We start from the raw sequence: 22,303 nt of genomic DNA on the forward strand, positions 1-22,303 counted from the left end.
GAGAAGATAAAAAAACAGACCTACTGCAAATCACTCTGGGATTAAAAATAAAAACAGGGAATTCCCAAGACTATTGACTGGAAGGCCGCACAGGAGAAAAATACAAGAACAGGGAAATATGTTTCTTTGGGAACTATGAAGCTGGTTTAATCCTGTGGAATTTAGATATACATGTTTCCTTAGCAAGGGGGTTTACTTTCAAGTGGAATGGCACAGTGAGAGGGACTCAGAATCTACACCTATCTAGACCAGGTATATTTTCCTGTAAACTCGCGGAATGCAGCCTTCACAAGACTGTCTCGGGTTGGCCCATGTTGGCTAACGGTTTTTAAAGTGCTTATAACTAGATAGGCTTTTCATCACCCTTCAATGCATTCATTAATGATTCAAACAGATAAATAAAAATTACTTTTAAATGGTTTGGTGGGGTTAATTGATTTGGCCACTTCAGGTGTTTTGAACTCCACACAACAAACTGGTCTGTTAAATATTACAGGACCTGCTACTGTTTGATGCATGTAGGCAGTTACTGTGAGCCTGGTGCAGGCCAGGTAAAACCTGAATGCTGGAGGACTGATAACCTGCTGTTCTCGATTTGCTTCTTAGAGCTCATTGTCTTTAATCTGATGAGCTACACAGCTGCCCTGGGTAGTTCTAACAACCTTCACTATTTGCACATTTTATGATTTCTCAGCATGTTACAGAGGCATGATATCGTACAGTGGATATTGGAAGCTGTTTTTAGGCAGAAGGGCTTCCATCTTCAGGAAACAAGTTTTTTTTTTTATCAGGACAGTCAAAAAGAATGCAATATTTGGCTAGATGCTCAAATATTAATGTCATGCGTTACCCAGATGCGTACAAAAAAATACTGCAAAAGACAAGGGACCTCATTTTGAGAGGAGTCCTATGGACAGCAGCTGCCACACTCACATTTAGCAACATACGTGACAATGCTAGACAAGCACACTGATTAAAAATGGTGCAGCATCTCATACACAAAGGAACATGGTAAGAGCGACGGCACTGTACATACACTCTGATCATGGTATTGTTCCACCTTGTTACTTGGCTGTCTGAATCTGAACTTTCTTCCCCATGCCCCCCCCCCCCCCCCCCCAAAGGAATAGCACTGCTGTGATTAGCAGGTAACAGGTGGCCACGCACACCAAAACTCCTTTCATCCACCAGTATCAGACTGACAGAAATAAGAATGATGCACAAGCAGCAAATCAACTCCAGAGCTCTGTACAGTGTTAAGTTATCCTGCACTGTCACTGTTTGCCGAAAAGAAGATTAGCCCCCCCCCCCCCCCTTCTGTCAAGCTTCCACGGAATTAACAGTTTGAACTTACACAGCTTTACATCAATACTACTAAACATTCAATATTAGTCACACATTAGTCAAACTGAGATGCCGTTTCTCAGAGCCTGTGCTGTGCAGCCTTTTTCCACAAATAATGAAACTTTTCAGGTAGGGAGACGCTAATACTAACAACATGGAACACCTGGTGGCTCAGTCCAAGGGAAGAGAGATTTCCAGCCTCCCATTGGTACACTGCAGCCCACAGTGCTGTGCCGACGATCCACTGTGTCTGAGTGTTGAGAAACTGTGCTGGCCTTTCAAAGCCCTATTAATTTTGAAAGAAGAATGGCCTTATTAAAAGAAGAGGGTTTTTCTTAGACTGCAGCTGGTGCGTGGGGCTCGCTTTAAATCATAAGCTGCACAGGACAGGGAGGAGTCTGGCTCTCATGGTGTTACATTCTCTGCTTGGCAGAGAACTGGCAGCCTCTAGAAGAAGCTATATACAAATGATATGCTAGCTTTACTAAAAATGCTCCCCAGCGCTCCAGCACAAGCGATTGCTGAAGCAACATCTTTCCATCTGCACACTGCGTAAAAGTAGACTAGACACGCCACTAAGAGTCTGCTTTTTAAAGGCTGTTTGTCTTAAATAATGAGGGCAGTTATTAATTTTTCAAAAGTAAGCTGTGGCCCGTTTTCTCTGAAAACTTCCCATGTTTATTCCGGATTCTGAAACATGTCTAGACAGTATAAAAACAAAACCAGTAACTTGGTTGTCAGGGGGACCCGTTAATACACCCCAAGGATATGACGCTCACTGGAAGAGTTCCCTGGTTTGAGATGAATTTTTATGTCTAATAGTAGTTCCTGAGTACAGTCTTTGTTTTTGTGATTTATAATAAGCTAATATGTTGTGTGTCAGTTGTCTCTTATTATACAGTTTGAGCAGCCGGAGCTTTGCTTCAAGTTCTCTCCCACGACCTGCACGAGATGACACCTCTTATACACACCACGTATTCACTTATAAATAATTCATTTTTATGTTACAAGTTACAAGCAGCAGGAGACACACATACAGCACCTCGAGCAGCATCTCCTCGTTATCATTAGTCAGGTAATTAAATTGACGACAGGGCCCTTTTCAGAATGAGGCAAGCTAAAGTTCACATGCATGATGCTGTTTATTTAGTAAAGAATTATTCAGGAGATACATCCTAACTAACTGTTCATCGCAGAATACTGGAGGATGTTACAGAGCATCCCAGCGAATCAGAGTGCAGAATCAGATTATTCACCCGCAACCGTTGAAGTTACTTAGCTCATTCACCTAGCAATCAAAAGTCCCCTTTCGAATAACAAATAAATCTGGTTGCCCCCTTTTTAAAAACCTGGTCTAGAAAGCACCTGTCCTGATGTGGAGAGGTTACATCTGCTGAACTTTTCCAAAGAAATTATCTAGATATTGCACTTTATCAAACAACAGACTTTGCAGAACCTGCAATAGATCCTTGTTTATGTTTTTTTTTTTTTTTTTTTTTAAATATAAGTGGCAGGCAACAATAGATTAACACTTTGTAAAACTGAAAATGTGCCAGAACTTGTATAACATAAGGGCTGATTTAGGTGAAACATATATACTGTGTACAGTCTATTGGTATCTCATATATAAGGCACACAACAGTACGTACAGCACAGTCCATTCCACATGGGTACCAACTAAAGGAAATGTGCTATTACTTTGCAGAGCTTCATTGCAAAGTCAATTGCCTTTGTTATGAGATTATTAGACACTTAGCTCTTAGCGTTCTTTTCTCTCTCACTCTCAAACAAAGCGTGATTCAATCATTTGACTCGGATGCAAGCACATGGGATAAATGACCCCCCCCTCCCGTCCCATTTTTTCTTTTCCTTTACTTTTACAGCAGACAGACACCCAATGCTATAGCTGTAATGCTTAATGCTTATTATCCTAGCAGTTAACATATTGGAAGCCATAGGCTATTAAATTATCATTAATTTAATCTCCCACATTAAATTATACGAATGATGATTGAGACACTGAACAATACTACAGGGAAGCAGATCAAAATCAAATACATTAAAAGACACATTTAAAATAAATAATGCAGAGTGAGTTTGTTGAATTTGCGATGACAGAGAATTAAGATGTTGGTCCACAAACAAGGTGCACAGCTGGGAGTCTCTGATACAGTTTAATTGTGCCTCTTGCTTCCCCAGCTTCTTGGCAGCCTAGGAGTGTCCTTTCAAATTAGGGAAGGGAGTTGACATGGCCACAAGAATTATTTTTTTAAGTAGCTGTTGCTCAGACTGATTTGAATGCTTAACTCATAATGGACGGGGCATTACCTAATGGTAGTTAGGCACAGTCATAAACTCTGATCTCTGTAGCGCAATAAATAACCTAGAATCTAGGAGGAAAGTGCTGCTTCAATCTAGGCTGCACCTGTCATGAAAGTCACATTTAAAGCCAGCAAGATATTTTTAAAGCATGACGCACTGCCTACTGCGAAAAACAAAACAAAAAAAAAACCACACACAATAAAAAACAGGTCATTAGCGGTCGCTCTCCCCAGAGCGTCTCTTGCCTTCTCTGTGCTCACCTAATACTTGGCTTGGCTTGCAAAGACCCTGCACTGTGACTTTAGGTCACATTAATCAATTAGATCACAGCCACAGTGAAACAGATTGGCTCCACAGGACTTGGACCTCACACACTCACTGGCCTGTGCTCTCTGTATCACAGGCTGTCCAAGCAAGCAGCTTCTATTTATAGTGAAGAGCTGTCACAATCCCTGGACATATTTATTATCTTGTTTTTATAGTCTGGGAATAGGACAAAGATAAATATATTATATATATATATATAGGTTGTGGCAGAGCAAAGCTCTGCCCTTTTAAAATTGGCAGGGATGGGGTTAACTTCCCCTGCCTGCCTGGGTTTATTATGTTCAGGTGGCTGGGGTTGATTAGTTGATTAGGTTGATTAACGATCAATCAGCGCCCAGCCACCTGATATAAAAGGAGGCCTCAGCTTCTCATTTGGGAGAAGGGAGCTGAGGAAGCAGGTTGGTGTTTGTTTTGTGGTTTTTTTGAATTTTCTAAATCCAGTGAAGGCATTGCCCAGCCTGGAAACTTTATTTTTGTGAGTTTTGTTTTTGCTTTATTTGTGTTTGAGTATCTGTTATTTTGCCCTTGTGCACTTTATTTTTGTTTATTTATAATAAAATAGTTATTTTTTTGAACTGCAGTCTGTCTCTGGGCCTCTATCCACTCGCCAGCCTGCCACATATATATATATATATATATATATATATATATATATATATATATATATATATATACCATAAAAATCAGTAACAATTCTCATCTGGGTATCCGTGTAGGTCTTTGTTTACCTGCTGGTCGGTATCCAGGCAACCATTGAGGGAACAGTTTTCCATAACCAGTTCAGAGGAGATTTAGCACGGGCCTAATTGCAGATTTGTAGCTCAAAAACACAAAAGATTTTGAGGTGTCCAAAACATTATAACAAACACAAAAAGTAAATAAACACGTAAAGTATTTTGAGTTGGGCCATGGCCCAGCCTGGAAACTTTATTTTTGTGAGTTTTGTTTTTGCTTTATTTGTGTTTGAGTATCTGTTATTTTGCCCTTGTGCACTTTATTTTTGTTTATTTATAATAAAATAGTTATTTTTTTTGAACTGCAGTCTGTCTCTGGGCCTCTATCCACTCGCCAGCCTGCCACAATAATATATATATATATATATATATATATATATATATATATATATATATATATATATATATATATATATAAAATCAGTAAACAATTCTCATCTGGGTATCCGTGTAGGTCTTTGTTTACCTGCTGGTCGGTATCCAGGCAACCATTGAGGGAACAGTTTTCCATAACCAGTTCAGAGGAGATTTAGCACGGGCCTAATTGCAGATTTGTAGCTCAAAAACACAAAAGATTTTGAGGTGTCCAAAACATTATAACAAACACAAAAAGTAAATAAACACGTAAAGTATTTTGAGTTGGGCCATGGCATATTAGCAACTACATTAGATGTTATTTTTTGCAAGGTAACATGCAGAAATAACGTGTTTATCTATGAACATGTACTCTTACACATGCTTTGTGTGTGTGTGTGTGTGTATATATATATATATAGATATACATACACAGAGAGAGAGAGAGAGAGAGAGAGAGAGAGAGGGTGCAAATTCACCTGCAAATATCTCATATATTATTTTGTTTTAGATTTTTTTTTTTCAAGTAGCCTGTCAGTAAAGATGTGCCTGGGATTTTTTTTTTTTTTTTACAAGAACACAGGAGCCACACAGTTGACAGCAATATAAAGGAAGTGCAGAGGTCGCACCATAAAAAATAGGGATGGATGTAATAGGAAAATACAGATTTATTCAACATTTCAGACTCAGCAGACAGAGAAATGGAGTGAAGCAGCAGTTACATATCAAGTCAAGGAAGAGCTTATTATACTAGCTGGCCTTACAACAACACAGTGGAAGTGAACAATGTAAGTGGGTAGGCTGTATGTGTTGGGGTTGTAACAAGGACAATACAATTAGAGCTCCTTTCTTCTAGACTAACCCATATTTAAAACCTTATTACTTATTCATCTTAATTCCACATTCCTAAAAGAGGGAAGCCAGCCTCTGAAATGACATGTGCCAAATAGCGGGCAAAAGGGCACGTATATACCTTTCTACTTGTTATTCATGCATGCTACACATTTTAAATGATTGCATTTCAAAAAGCCCCTGATCTGTTCAAATTTTCATCCTATGCAGATTAAAACCATTTGCATACACCGTCTCCTCCCACTCTTCAATAATTTAAGTCTACATTCTTTATTCACTCAGTTGTCCTGCTCATTTGAATATCATAAATCAAAATTTATCAGTCTGGGGTTTTAATCTTCCTTTTTTTCTCATCTTTTCTCTCCCCCCCCAACTATCTTTACATATACTGTATATTATTTCTGGAATGGATTTAACTGTATTTAATTTCATTAATGTCAATAACTTGTATTTGATGTTCAACAGAAAAGTTGACCCTGCCAACAGAACTATTTTCAATTTACATCACCATTCTTCTAAACTCACAATGCCCTAAGCTGCCCTGACCCACAATAATGCTCAGTTTAAACAAAAATATGATTGGTTAATGTCTTTTAACTATATTCTTCCCTGACTTATCTTTCTGTTTTAGCAATACTCATTCGACTGTCCCCAATAGTAGACAAAATGGGTCTTATTATCCACTGTGCTGTAATGATGATTCACTTAACTTAATAAGGTCAAAAGATTATGCTGTTGCCGCACTATCTGTAATCACTCTTGTTTCATATTTTTGGATATTTCACTTTCAACAGGGCTTCCTCTTGCCCGCCTGAAAACCAGCTTCCACAGCGCACAGGCCCACTCTGGTTCTTTCTACTTGCAGCAGTAGGGTGTCATTTCACTACAAGTAGTTTCTGCTCATTAATTACATTAAGATGCCTTATTCTCACCTTATATCAAGAAAAGATGTACTTTCTGCAGAGCACAGTGCTTTAACCCACATCTCTGCATCTGAAATGCGTAGCCTACAAGTTTCCAACCAAGATGGATTTCACTGGACCCTGCCCTGCTTCATAACTCCTGATGGGTAGTAGCTGTTGTGGGGAAGCCTGTTGCTTCCACAGTTCCACTCCTCCCACTGTGGGTCACGGGAGGCAGTAAGAGATAGGGAAGCTGTGAAACAGGGATAAAACTATTAGATATTCCATACAAATTGTGCAGGAACAAAGGGCCGTTGTATTCCCAGTGTCAATAGCATGCATAGGCCCTAGACAAACGGTGTGGGAAATAAGCCCCGGAAGGAAGCTCATGTTTATACAGCTTTCTCTTTTCCAAGCTACTTACACTGGTACATGTGATCATTCTTAATGAAATCTAAGCGTAAAGGCTACTTTTAACCTGGTAATAGTTCACTTTATCAACCATGAACTGGACTTTTGGAATTTAAATAATCAGAATAGAAAATAATATTTTAAGGTAATAAAGGTAAAAGGAGTTTTTTTTTTAATGCATGACAGATACCCTCTGGAGTTAAGACTGTGGTGATTACCAGGGATGTTTTATCAAGGCTATTTGTTATACTTCTGTAAACTAAACAAACAGCAGGGGTTCTCTCTTACTTTCCTAGTGCTGTAAAAGTCAGGCAGCCAGGAGTCTAAAATCTCTTTATCTGGTGCAATATGATTGTAACTAGGAAAGAGGTGTCAACCCTAATTGGATAAGACAGCACAAAATCAGTGTTCAATTTGAACTGCCCTAATTGTATCACAGTTTCATGTCGACTCGCTCATGTATTTTTGTTCTCCTGACTGCTTCATAATTAAATAGTAGTACAAAAACTTTGAACTGAACCAGAAGAAGAAGAAGAAGAAGAAGAAGAATTCTCCTGTACAGGAATGATGGCTGCCATGAAATTCATTGTCCAAAAGATACAGAGAAAGCAGTGCATGCTGCAAAGCTGAGTGTGCGATACTGAAGAAGTGAATGAGCTTAATGGGCCAACAATTAAATTTTAGCTTGGAAAAATGTACGTTCATGGATTTTTTATTTTTTTTTATTTTCCTTTTCCTAACTAACTAAGATAATTGGACTGGACCCTAACTGTGTTGTCATATCAAAACCAGGCCAATTATTCACCTTCCTCAGGTCTAGCAAACCCCCTTCTTCTCAAGGACGGTGTGATTATCATGGACAAGGTTATCTAAATCACAAAGCAAGTAAACAATGGAGGGAATGCTGTAGCCGTGCTGCATTTAGCTTGAAACCAGAACCACATCTGAATAAATCAACCTGACAATGGATTGCACGGCACAGTGATGAAATCTCTCTCTCTCTCTCTCTCTCTCTCTCTCTCTCTCTCTCTCTCTCTCTCTCTCTCTCTCCCTCCCTCCCTCTCCCCTTCCCCGCTCCACCTGGGCAAAACTACAAGATCCACCAGTAGCAGAGACATGAGTCAACGGTAGCCACACTTTCAACAAGCTTAATGAGGTCCGTCTCCAGGAGCTTCCTGAAAATGAAGGCTTCCGAGCATCTCACCCTGCCATCCGCTCTAATGAGCAGAGCCTGTATCATCCATCTCAATATCTCAGCAGAAAATAGCACGGCAGCAGTCCGCATAGTAAAAACAACAACAAAAAAAAAAAAAAAAATGATAAAAGACTGCCAGTTTTATTGCCGACTTTTGCATATTATTCTGCATATATGCATTTTAAAGAGACACACTATTTAAATACCGGTGATCAAATGACAGCCGAGAGATAGGCATTCCAATCCAGCATACGCAAATGATCTGGCTGGGAGAATCAAAGACGTTTAGATAAAAAGCAATAAAAACATATTGATCAAAAGGGCAAACACTGAAATAATCAGATTTTTCTAACCCCCCCCTACCAATACTGCCACTTTTGTGGGAAGACATATATGCCTAAGCATTGCAGAACCTTATCTTGAAATTCAAGAACGCTCAATAATGCATTTAATACAGCAGCCCCCATAAATCTTTTATTACATCAAGCTACATTAAACAATAGGTCATGGCATTCAGTAGAGACTTGGATCAGCATTTTTTAGTTGTAAATTCTGTTGATTATCAGTTGAAAATATGATATAGAACATTACCACATCATCCTTTTGATGGATTTTAGTTATTTATTTATTTAGAAAATTTAACTTTCAAAGAATTTAAATACATTTAAATCATTTGGAATATTCTTTTAAAATAATATTTCCCCAGCCCCCCACATCGCCATTCTATTGTTTGTTGTGCTGCCATCAATTTGAGAGCAAGCGCGTCTGTCAGCTTCTCTCCACAGACAGGGAGAGAGAGAAGTTTTATTACTGCTCCTGCTGCTGGCAGGGCCTAGTGGGAATGGCGTTGCGAGACAGAGGATGAAGGGTGACAGAAAGAAAGAGATAGGAAGAAATTTGAAGGGGGATGGTGAGAAACTAAAGGAGAGAATGGGGCAAATTGGTGATTTATGGCAAAAGATGGAAAAAGAGGATGAGAGAGAAGGAACGAGAGGGAAAGACAGGATAGCAGATGTAAGGCAAATAAGAGAGAGAGAGAAGGGTGAGATGATGGGGGAAGGAAAGGGTGAGCCAAGCCGCAAGAATGTCTCGATGGGAATAATAACATAAGGGAGTGAAATAAGGCAAGAGGACTTGAGGGAGAGGGAATCGAGAATGAGCAAGAGACTGAGACAAATAGAGAGGGCAAACTAGGGCAACAGAAAGAAAGAGAGAGAGGACGAGCAAGCAGGATAGAGAGAGAGAGAGAGAGAGAGAGAGAGAACCCAAGGCTGCAGTGCAGTCAGAACAAGGCTGGCACTGTGCCAAATGCTAATTAGCGCTGAGCGCTGTGTGTGACGGGCGAACGTGAGGGGCTCTGATGACCATCACCTTGGCAACAGCAGAGGGGGTTCAAGATGCAATGCATCATCTATTTAATAAAGAACATCAGTTTCAGTTGACGGTAGTATTTTTCCAGTCCAACTCAATTTCTTTTACAGCCACAGATTCAATAAAAGAAGCGTGGATGGAATTGCTACTGTGTGTTGGGGGGGTGGGGCACTAGAGAGCGTGATGTCAGGAGACCTTGAGCATGGCATGCAGATTGTTTATTGCTTTGGTGAGATGTTAATTTAAATATTCATGCTTCTATCTTTTTTTTTTTCTTGAATTTATTGATGTGTACAGAAAATATCTAGAGGGCAGCTCCCCATCATTCGAGATCTTGCAACAAAAAAAATTAAATTAAACAAAATTCAAAACCACACAACGAAATAAAATATTCTGATTCATTTATATATCAAAACATGAATTTTTTGGTTGAATTATTTCATTACATTTGACTCGATGAGGGTTGTTTGCTGATGCAGCTTTCGGTCCCAGGGTTTGGTTTCCAAGGGATGTTGTTAAGACTCCATTTCCAGATCGACTCCCATCAAAGAGAAACAGCTTATTATATTTACTAAACATATTTTCTAGTACAGTACTATATACCGCGCTACCGAAACTGTACAGGGTATTGAGCTTTTGTAGACTGCTTGTGTTTGTCAAATATTAATTTCTGTTTGCTTCTGACGATTGACCTGATGTTAAATTTGAATTGGCAGACAGCCCTATTAAAATATTTAATCTCACTGTCAGCTGTCCTTGTAAGTAGTGGGGTTCCAAAAGATACAGCGTTACATGTCCCCATGTGTTGCTACAACTGTTGTAAATAATGTCATTTGTCTTTTCATTGTTAACATTCTGACAACTTTTTACACTTTAAAGTCTGTTTCAAAGCTCTTTTCAAAATGTCCGCTGTTGTGCACTGGGGTTTGAGACCGTTACACTAATTAAGCAAATTGTCATTTCATCAAGCAAATTAAGGGTCTTGTTAAGTAATTGAGAGCTCAGTTGGAATTTAAACCAGCAGACACAGGGGGTCCACAGAACCAGGGTTGAAGACCACTGCTCTAAATCACTGCAGGAAGAGTGATTAAAAAAAAACTAAAAAAACACACACAGCAAGTGCTCTGGCTTTTCTGTTCCCTACCGCATCATGGATCGTTATTGCTGTGTTACCTGTTTGATAATGCGGGCAATGATCCTGACACTATCAGTGCACTAGAGCGGACATTTTGAAAAGAGCTTTGAAACACTTTATTTAAACAGTTGTAGCAACACCTGGGGACATGTAATACTATCTTTTTCGGAACCTCGCTACTTACATCTAAAAAGTTGATTAGATAATGGCTATGCAGTACAACTAGTACAGTATTCAGGGAATGTTCTTGAAAGTTAAACTGTCTCATCGTGCCTTCCCCCTTTGCTAAAGAAAATGAACAAACACTTTGATCATATTCAAATTGGCAGTCTCTCTATTCACCTGGACTTTTTAGCAAATTTCTCAAACCTCAAGATGAGCCCAGTACAACGATTGCATTGTTTAACACATTGTATGCAGTACAGCTATTGATCCATAGCAACATTAGCTCAAATTAACAGCACGCAAAAAATGTAAGCATAAAATGAATGCCATATGAAACCGACAAAGAAAATTAAAAAGGGGAAATTAGGTAACACACTAAACGTTTAGTTTAGGTCTTTGATGTCTCTGTGTCAGACATACAGATGAACACAAATTTAGTACTGCTGCACAGGACATTCTATTCTCTGCAGCAGTAACTCCGGGATTAGATCTGCATAATAGGTTTGTGAATGGCCAGCTGGACTTCTTACCCTCCTGTTTCTTTCCCAAAGAGCTGGATTAGCCAAGGACAAAAGCATCCAGCATGCATGTAATAATGATTCTGAAATTAACAAATAGAAAAGCAGACAGAGGCAGCAACCCTTGCTATTTGAAGCACCGCTCAGTCCACCCCTTTTATTTTTGTTCCCCCCCCATACACAACAGTCTATTGCTATTCAAACCAAAATAATTAATTGCCACAAAATTACCACTTTGGAAAAGGTGATTAAACATGTCCAAGATAATAAAATGTTGTAGTGTTTTAGCTTTGCTGGGATGAGTCTGCAAGGCAAACTGCAAGGCAATACCCCCCCCCCCCCCCCCCCCCCCCCCCCCCCCCCCCCCCCCCCCCCCCCCCCCCCAGAGTCTTATCCTAGTGTCAATAGGAGACATGAATAAAATAACATAAAATATTAGTGAACGGGAGCCGTCACATCAACAAAGACTCCTGGTGTAAACATCGTTTAACATGCATGGGGTCTGATGGAGGACCCCTTCCGATTTGACCTTTCTTTTTTCTTTCTCTTTTACCATGTTAAGGCGGACTCAGCTAATTGATCTCGGAGCTGAATTCTCAGTAGGTTTTGTGCACTGTGTCTAGGTCATAGCACATAAGACTGGTAAGGGCTATGGGTTTGCAACGAGACAGCAGCAGATTGTCTGTGAGCCAAATGCAACGGGAAGGTGCGGCACAAAGAGGCTGCGACAAAGAGGCAGGGAACTCCGGAGCTGCAGATTCCTACAAGGACTGCCTGCAACTCGCCTTTCTTAGCTGGCATCAGCTGTGAAGAAGCCGGTGGAGGCAAAGCTCATTCAGTAACTGCTGTTAGCAGACTAAGCTGCACATCTTTCAAGAATATATATATATATATATACACACACACATACAGTGCCTATACAAAGTCTACACCCCCTTGAACTTTTTTCACATTTTGTTGTGTCAGTGCCTCAGTTTCATGCATTTAAACAAGGATTTTTTTCCACTTATCTACACACCATACTCCACACTGTTAAGGGAAAAAAAGTTTTTATTGAGAAAAAAAAAATATATATATATATATATATATATATATATATATATATATAAAAATACAAAACTGAAAGATGACAATTGGATAAGTCTCCACCCCCCTGAGTTAATATTTGGTGGAAGCACCTTTGGCAGCAATTACAGCTGTGAGTCTGTTGGGATAGGCCTCTACCAACTTTGCACACCTAGATTTGGCAATATTTGACCATTCTTCTTTACAAAACTGTTCAAGCTCTGTCAAGTTCCTTGGGGAGCATTGATGGACAGCAATCTTCAAGTCATGCCACAAATTTTTGATTGGATTTAGGTCGGGGCTCTGACTGGGCAACTCAAGGACATTTACTTTTTTGTTCCTTAGCCACTCCAGTGTAGCTTTGGCTGTGTGCTTTGGGTCGTTGTCATGCTGAAAGGTGAAGTTCTGTTCCAGTTTCAGTTTTCTTGCAGAGGGCTGCAGGTTTTCTTGAGTAATCGCTTCCTTATTGCCACCCTCCCATACAGGCCAGATTTGTGGAGTGTTTGGGATATTGTTGTCACATGCACACTTTGACCAGTCTTGGCCATAAAAGCCTGTAGCTCTTGCAAAGTTGCCATTGGCCTGGTAGCCCCTCTGATCAGTCTCCTTCTTGCTCGGCCATCCAGTTTGGAGGGATGGTCTGATCTAAGCAGGGTCTTGGTGGTGTCATACACCTTCCACTTCTTAATAATCATCTTGACTGTGCTCCAAGGGATATTCAAGGCCTTTGATATTTTTTTATACCCACCCCCTGATCTGTGCCTTTAAACAACTTTGTCCCAGAGTTCTTTAGAAAGCGCCTTGGTGCTCATAGTTGAGTCTTTGCTTTGAAATGCACTACCCAGCAGAGGGAACCTACAAGAACTGCTGAATTTATCCTGAAATCATGTGAATCACTACAGTTTAACACAGGTGGAGGCCACTTAACTTGATGTGTGATTTTGAAGGTGATTGGTTAAACCTGAGCTAATTTAGGATTGCTATTACCAGGGGGGTGGACACTTATCCAACCAAGCTATTTCAGTTTTTATTTTTAATTAATTTTCTAAAAAATATATTTTTTTCACTTGGAAGTTGTGGGGTAGAATGTGTAGAAACATGAATTAAAAAAACACACACACAGAGTATATATTAGTTAAGAATCACCTAATTAATAACATATGTGACCAACCTATATTCACCTTTTTTGCCCTTTTATTTTATTTTCCCATAGTGCAATTAATAGGGAGGCATATACATAACCATGGCCCGTTCAAGTCTGAGCTCTGCAATTAATGCCTGCCATTTACATCTGTATAGGGGCTGTAAAGCTATTGCAGCACAGCCTGTGAAAAGCCCAGCCCTCCTTCAAACGGTTTTGCTGTGTGTGACACTCACTAAAACAGCAATGGGCAATTGCAGCCATCTGCAATTCAATTTGAAATGTTTCCTTTGCCCTGACAAATTGGCTAATCAGCCCGTATTGCTGTTTGTTTCTGGTGGTCAAACTACATTAACCTTACATGACTACACGCTCAATTAATTTGCTAGGACTTCATATAAAAATACTCACAGGGCTATTTTTAAAACGTGTACAAATACAGTTTTCCCAAGGTAACACATGATTTGTAAACTGGTAGAAAAAAAAAAGCCTTTATAAATCTTTCAACTAGCTTTTAAAACAAAAACACGACTTTGTATTATATAATATGCACTAGTTTCACCTCTTCTCCAAATGAAGCCCTCCATAATTTGTAATACTCTCTTTTTTGTTTAAAGAATCATTGCTTCATGAAATGGTTCAGGAAATTGTCTTTACAAAGAGACTGTGCAGCAGTCTAAGCAGCTACTGCCTTTGGGCCTGTGCTCTAATCACCTCAGCCACAGCAAACTGCTCCACAATCACGCTATATATTAACCCGCACCAATCACAAATTCCTCTGACAAATGAAGATGTTCCTCTTCTAATGCCTTGACGAGAGCCAGTTTTAAAGGGTGTGTAATTACGGCCCGTCTTGCCGCCATGGCCATGCAGATAAGGACCTATTTTCCTTCGTTATCCTTGATCCTACCAAATTAAGTTCCATCTGCCTGAAGCTTGTAAATCTTGTGCGTTTTTTGCAGTCACTTTGAGTAATGGTTCATTTTCTTTTAATTCCAGGCTTCTGAGGGCAGATTATTCCCTTTTATTTTCAGCAATACATTTAAACAAATGCTTAATGAACTCGACCGCAGAGTATCCCCTCCCCAATTATTCTTTGAAATACATGTCGCTATTTTCTATGTTATGCCTTCTTTTGTTAATTTACCAGTAACGGTTTTAATTTTACCTGATGTGCTTGCTTGAGCTTCTGCTCTCCACTGTCACCTCAAACTCAGATATGGAGTTAAAATGTGTCTTCCGTTATCTGTTCATGGCCTCTTGGTCACATTGTAAAATAGACTGCTATCAGGTAAGAAGTGCTGAAGTGTGATATTTCTATACAGAGTACAAGGTTTCTTCTACAGATCTAATTAAGATTTCTGGATATTTTTGTTTTCATAACCATGACGATTGAGAACTGTGATTCAACTGAAAACTAAGGATTAGTCAAAGAACCAACAACGAACAAATCTCCACCAAGTTTTACAACTGAAAGCCAGTCAATTACAAACATCATTCATTTGATCAATTTCAGTTCAATTCCAGTTTATTAACTGTCGGAAGCATCTCAAAGTCTTGAACTGGCGCAGGAATAATCCACTATTCTGTAACCCTTTCACAAACTCAACACTTTTTCCTTTACTCCTTTCAGAACAAACATGCAGACTTGACCTTCACTGGAGGCTAATTTGCTTATGAGGATTAACAGGGAAGTAATCCTAATTGGTATGTATAAACATGCATTCCCTTTATTAGAGAGGGAATTATTCTATTATTATAAAGACTGATAAGTAGGACAGAATAGCTTGCAATTAAATTCATTAAATTAGTGAAGCAATGCCAATAAGCCTAAATGATTGAGGCAACACAATTCAAACTGTAAACAGTTCCCACTGAAAAGTTAATGCTGGTCTCACACTGTTTACTAATTTAAGCTTGTTTAACATTTGCCATGGGAATAATATTTAGCAATGAGGATTTTAAATAATCGAAAAATGATCAAAATCAGGGCCAAAACAAAGGGATTGAAACACAAAAACAAAGACAAAAAGCAAAATGTACAAAATAAAGGTTTCCAGGCTGGGCAATGCCTTCACTGGATTTAGAAAATTGAAAAATCACAACCAACAAAACACCAACCTGCTTCCTCAGCTCCCTCCTCCCAAATGAGAAGCAGAGGCCTCCTTTTATGTCAGGTAGCTGGGCGCTGATTGATCGTTAATTATCCTAATCAACCCCAGCCACCTGAACATAATAAACCCAGGCAGGTAGGGGAAATTAACCCCATCCCTGCCAATTTAAAAAGGGCAGAGCTTTGCTCTGCCACACTGTCTGATATGACCAGACGAGTACACTGTAAAGCATGGCTCTTTGAAATGCGCTTTTTAGCATAATGTGTTTTCTAATAGGGCCCCTGAAAGTGATGTAACTGGTGCATCAGATAATGTTAATGACTGCTAATAAAATAAACCACCCTGCTGTCTTGAAGCTGGATTGAATATAACGTGTGATTAAAAAGCATTTAATATTGGTTTGATTAAATCAGACACGGTAGGGCAAAGAATAATCATGAAAGGCAGCAACTTCATTATCCTCCTGAGTGTTTACTGTTGCTCAACCACAGAAGGGTTCAGTAATTTACAGGGTGTGAAAAGATCTAGAGCATGACATGCAGTTCAGTGCTGTCAATGGTCATTGCAATGGGCACATCTTTACCTCACAGAAACCACTCATAAAACATGATGTCTAAAAACCACAGCATCTTACATGTCTCATTTAACACCCTATTCATAAGAGATACAACCAATTCACCAGAATTTCAGATCATGCTAAATATTTAAAGCACCTTAATTCTGGTATCAACATACTCTACACATGAACATCATCCTAAAATACCTGAGCATTAAGACTGGTAGCGAATATCTCCCGCTTAAGAGACCCACCATGTTACTCAACAACAAAGTCTTTGGATTGGGTCATAAAACAGCACTCTGTTTTACAGTGCTTGGAATCCACATTTGCATATGTCCCCCATCGTCAAAGCAGCAATTAGTCAGCCTTGTTAATTGTTTTGGAAACCTTTGGGTGGATTAATCACTGGCTATGGCCTAGCCTGTCAGCGCTGATGGATACACTGTAGCTTCTGCTGCAACAGATGGAAGGCAAACAGATTACAACATGTTGCCTAATTATACCATATTTTCCCAGTCCCCCCTATAGTTATTAGAATCTGTTTGTCCCATGCTTCAGTAAGTGTGTAGACCGTTGAGCGAAGTGGAAATGGCAAACGAATGCATGATGTATATAATTCTTGGGTGAATATGTAACAGACTCGGGTGGTCCACACTTGAGCGCAGGACGTCAGGTTCCTCAATTGTTTTGCTAAATGCCTTAACATGTAGATTTTTGGTTAAAAATGAAACAGGACACACGCAAGTTACTGGGGTGAAATCTGAATGATTGTATCATCGTGTAATTCAGTGCTGAAAAATCCAAGGGTTTCGGCTTAAAAGTTCTTCCTCAACAGCAATTACTAACATTTAACAGCAAAGCACAGCCCAGTTACAAGGGGGATAACACATTACTATAGATACTGTATGAGCTTAACGCTCTTAACTGGTTTTAAATAACTCTCCAGATGCTCTTTATGGAGACGTATCAGTACCCCATCAAACTCTACACGTACAGTTAAATCGGAAACATAATTATTTACATGTATTATCTGTTCTGTAATAATCCCACCAGCTGAGATCTATTAGCACTCCAGAGTTGAATATTAATAAAATTAGATCCAGAGAGATTGCACGGCTAATAAGAAAACTGGATAGCCCCTTTTTTTCCCCATAAAGACATCATATACAAATATTATTTATTATTGCACAGAGGATCCGATTTTTAACTTTGACTATCCTGACAAATAGCTATAGGCAATGTTAATTTCCTGGGATGTCCTGCCTGCATGTTTTAATAAAGACACTTGACTGTGTATCAGCATTTCGTCACCCAGCTTGTAATCCCCATTACTATATTTAATATATTTCACCTAACATAGGACTACAGTGCTTTGCATAATAAATATATTAACATATTAAACATTTGGCCTCTTTTCATATAAAGGGGATTGATACAGCATTTACTGTTGGGGTGCAGATTTATTGTAAAAAATTTTACTTTCAGCTATTAAATTATTTGTATGGGCCATTGCTGGGTTCAATTAATGCGAGGAACAGAGCGACAGCTGCCAGCTCCTAAAACGAGTACAATAACAGCTTCTGCGCTGTCTGTGATCATGCAAGGCCGTTTCAAGGTTGCTATGGGGGCTACAGCTAACAGTGAAAGAGACTTCTGTATCATGTTCAAGTTTTTAATCTCAAAGACCTTTTATTTATTTAGGTTTTATTTAATTTTTTTTACACACCTTAAGACTGCAACAGTTCTCAAAAGATTCCACAAATGGCTGTCGCACTATAGTACAAAACTTCATTGGCCAGCTATGGCGTGTTCCAGTATCTAATCTGCTGGTTTCAGAGTGTATGTGGGTGGCACTGATGCCAGTCTGCACGCTCTCTGTTATGGAGGTGACACTTAAAGTTGTGATGGGGATGCTCCAGTCATTCATTTATTGCACCAAAATGAAGCCAAGATTCAGTTGCAGAGTGTCCTAGTGATGCACTACCCTGCTTCACCTTCATGTGTCCAGATTCACCTTCTCTTTGTACTGCAGAGCTCTGTTTAACTTACAAAGACCACAAAGCCCCCTCTCTCATCCACTAGCCAGCTCCTCTGGGCTTACTACACAAGCTTAGCCCTGGCCTCTGCTGTACATTACAACGACTTGCATTCAAAGATGAGTAGAAAATAGCTGATGATGCTGTTTTAAGACTTGCTTTTATCCATAGACCGTTTGAAGCGGAACAACAGCAGCTTGCAAGTTGTTTTTTTTTACCCTTGCTATTGCCTGGGCATCCCACCCAGACATGACTCAAGTTCCAGCAACAATATCGCAAGACCAAATCATTTTCCTATTTGAATATTTAAAACAGAACTAAAGAAATGAATGACAGAAGAAAGGAGGACAGAAGAAAGTAAGATTCATTTAAACTACTACAGTATTAGAAAATCAACAATACATAGATCCCCTGAGGAAGGCTCCAGTAATGACTAGCACTGGTGTATACTTGGCAGAGCTGGTGGTTTGCTGGTTTTCAGCTGGTTATGCTGGTTCAGCAGAATTGATGCTGGTTGAGGAACTGAAAAATAGGTCAGATTAAGATCCCTTTACAGTAAAAGTCATCTGTTCATTTTCTATAATTAATAATGTTATAGTATTTTACATACGGTACCTGCTGAGTTCCCAGGAAGAGGCCAGTAAAAGTTTTTTCCAATTCACAACTCTTAGCTGGTCACCAGCTCACTGGGTCTAACTGAATCTCACTATAACACAGTCCTCAATAAAATAAAAAACTACAGCCAACTTTATAACATTATCCATCATTTGGAAGCCACTGCATCAAAAGGGGACAACACATCTTGTTTCCTGTTAGTAACTACTTACCAGCTTGAACCAATGGGATTCCCAAGTACTGTACTATACAGCTACTCTCATAGGTGGCCCTCACAAAATGTAACAAGAAACAAGATCACAGAGACAGTAGATGAAAGGACACTACAGAATGGAACACAGATAATTATGGACGATGAAATGACAGCAAAATAATGTTTCCCACTTACTGTTTGATTTCTTCTTGGACAGCGGGGAAATGGATATCTCGGTGGTACTTATAGGAGAAGATGCCTTCCCTTACCTGCAACAAATAAATAAATAAACATGTTAAACATGTAATCAGTGCACAGATAGTTCTGTTTACGAGGAGACAAAGTACATCAACATTACAAAACTATCCAGAACCAACTCAAGTTTAACTGTGCTTGCACAATTTTTTCGAGGACAAACAGAATCCTAATTTGGATTTTTCTTTCTATAATCAAACCATTAAACTTTAGAAAGCACACCTATGTGTCTTCCCCTTTTTTTTATTATAACTTGACCCATTTTGATTGGCAACTCTAGAAAAGTAAATACAATTTCACTTGTTACAGTATAGACAAATGAATCCCCCCCTTTCTACAGGAAAAAAAAAGCAACTGAAAATGTCTCTCTAGTAAATTAGCAAAATGCAACCGAGCCCTGATGACAGTGACAATTAGTTGAGAAAGAGTGCTTAATCTTCTTATTTACATTTGTGACATTTCTGATCTCTATTATCACTCTCCCTGTTATATCTGTAAGGTTCAGCCCATTTCCTCAAGACTGGGCTTCCTGGGACACTGCCCAAACCGGGATATCGTCATGCGAGTTTAAACATGATGCAGAGCAGCTGCAAAACACAGGAGAGGACTGCTGAAAATGAGAGATAGGGGAGGAGAAATTAAAATTGACCACACAGTGTGGGATAATTCAACAAATGACATACTGTACACATCTGAGGGACTGAAAAATAAACTATGTCCACTGAGTGTAATTTATGAAGCTCGTAAATTCAAGTTCACTGCAGCTGCTTACTCCCCTACACAGAGGAAGAAAATACCACAAAACAGGATCTGTACAAATTCAGACCATTGACTACAGCAAACATTATACTGCCAACTGTTCAAAGCTATTCTTGGACCAACTTGCAATACAGGTAGAATAATTTGCACAACTTGCATACTGAATACTGGCATGAATTATTGTACTACTTTTGTCTTTGTTTTTTTGTTTTTTAAATAAATATTTAAGTTTTAAAAAAAAGTAGTTCTTAACTTCTGCCTAATTTAGTAAACCCCATTTACAGTACTGTAGGTTCACTATCCTGTGTCCCAATACTTATTGGAGGGTATGGTAGTTGTCAACTACAGTACTTCAAATAATAAGGATCCATGCTAAAACTTAATACTTAATATGGAAAGATTAATGCAATATATCCCTCATCTTCAATGTAAGCAAACACTTAAGTTAAACAAAATTGATTTAAGTTTCAATTAATCACAATTAGTGCATCTGGTTACTGTAATTGATTCAAACAGTCTCACGAGTTTAACCTTTTCAGCGCAGTATATGTTCTAGAAGCACAAAGCAATAATGCTGTTAAAATCTTGACCTAGATTCCATACATAATCCATCAAGCCGTTTTTGCCTGATTGTGTCCCCAGAGACATTAACAATACAACTGGTAATTAAACAAAATCAAGATGGACATAAGTAATGTTTTATTAATCAGCTGTCATAACAAATACAATACGAAACACAGAACAGAGCTGAATTATTTTAAAACCCTTTCTATCTGTCTGCGTGTGTACATGTGTTTCATTGAGCTTTTTAACTGCCCTGGTAAGTGGAAACATTAATATATTTAGAGATTAAAATAAATTGCTGCTCACTGAATGAAGACGTATTGTTACACTGTTATCCGGAGGTTCTGACCCCGACTGATCTCAGCATTGGTATAATCGCCTCTACAATGCAATATCGTCTTGCGCCCTTGTGGTCATTTACAATCTTCAGGTATTCCTTTGTGTACACAAAGGAAGTTTGAAATATTTTAGGAAGCCTAAAGGCATATCTCGTATTTTCAACGTCTTTCCTTTCCTTTCTTTCTTTCTTTCAGGCGGACATAGACATGTGCCCAAGTTTACAGATGCAGATAGCTGCCTGATTGCTAGGCACAGTGATTGAACGCACAGCGGTAGTGTTTTAGAAAAATCACGGGACAGGCTGCATTCAATTAAACCTCACATAGTGTAGACCGTACTGCTGGGCACGCCGCAGTGATGGATGGGAGCCAGCGCCCTGATGATTTCTATACCAGTCCCGCAAAAAAGACCATGGTGAAATGCAATGATTTATTTGGAGATAACGACATAAAAAATGCTCTTTTTTATGTCATATTACTGGTAAATAAAGAAATCAAAGATGCGTTAGCCAAACTATATACAGTATATCATGGTGGCAGCAGTATTTACATGCTGTTTGCAATTTCAATTACATCAAGGCATCTTTGTCTGAAGGGAGCAACTCTCATTATTCAGGTTGTTAAAATACTGATTTGCAAGCAGTACCATAAAATAAGTGCTGGAAATCTGCTCTTTTTTAATACTTTTTTATTTTTGTTACTGGGGTAGAAACAATGAGATACTCAATATGATTGTGTTTAGCTGCTTGAAAGTTATTGAGCATCTTAACCGTGTAATTTAGCAGAGATGCATGTTAATACAGATAACCTCTGAAGCTGCTGTATCTATTTATTACAGCTGATCTGGTTATGTTGTTAACAGATGGTTAAACAGCCACAAGCACCTCTTTGGGTTAGTAAGTAAAAGCAGGCTGATCCCACTTGACCATTTTGTTTTTGTTTCTTTCTTTTCTACACACAACATGCAGAAATCTGCTGCAAAGACGTATTTGTTAAGATTTTGCTAGGTTGCAAATGTTTCACTATTATTAAAA

At 39.0% G+C, this 22,303-nt stretch overlaps 1 protein-coding gene across 4 annotated transcripts in view; it reads right to left on the minus strand.

The window, feature by feature from the left end:
* The window catches only part of LOC121331040 (trinucleotide repeat-containing gene 6A protein-like), a 106,116-nt gene that overhangs the window by 51,809 nt on the left and 32,004 nt on the right, over nucleotides 1-22,303 (minus strand). For all 4 annotated transcript variants that reach the window (XM_041278154.1, XM_041278156.1, XM_041278157.1 and 1 more), the window contains one exon: nucleotides 19,549-19,622. The gene's annotated coding sequence lies outside the window, so the exon portion shown is untranslated. The remainder of the gene's footprint in view (nucleotides 1-19,548; nucleotides 19,623-22,303) is intronic.

The sequence above is a fragment of the Polyodon spathula genome, chromosome 18, assembly GCF_017654505.1.
Source record: "Polyodon spathula isolate WHYD16114869_AA chromosome 18, ASM1765450v1, whole genome shotgun sequence".
NCBI classification, from domain to species: Eukaryota; Metazoa; Chordata; class Actinopteri; order Acipenseriformes; family Polyodontidae; genus Polyodon; species Polyodon spathula.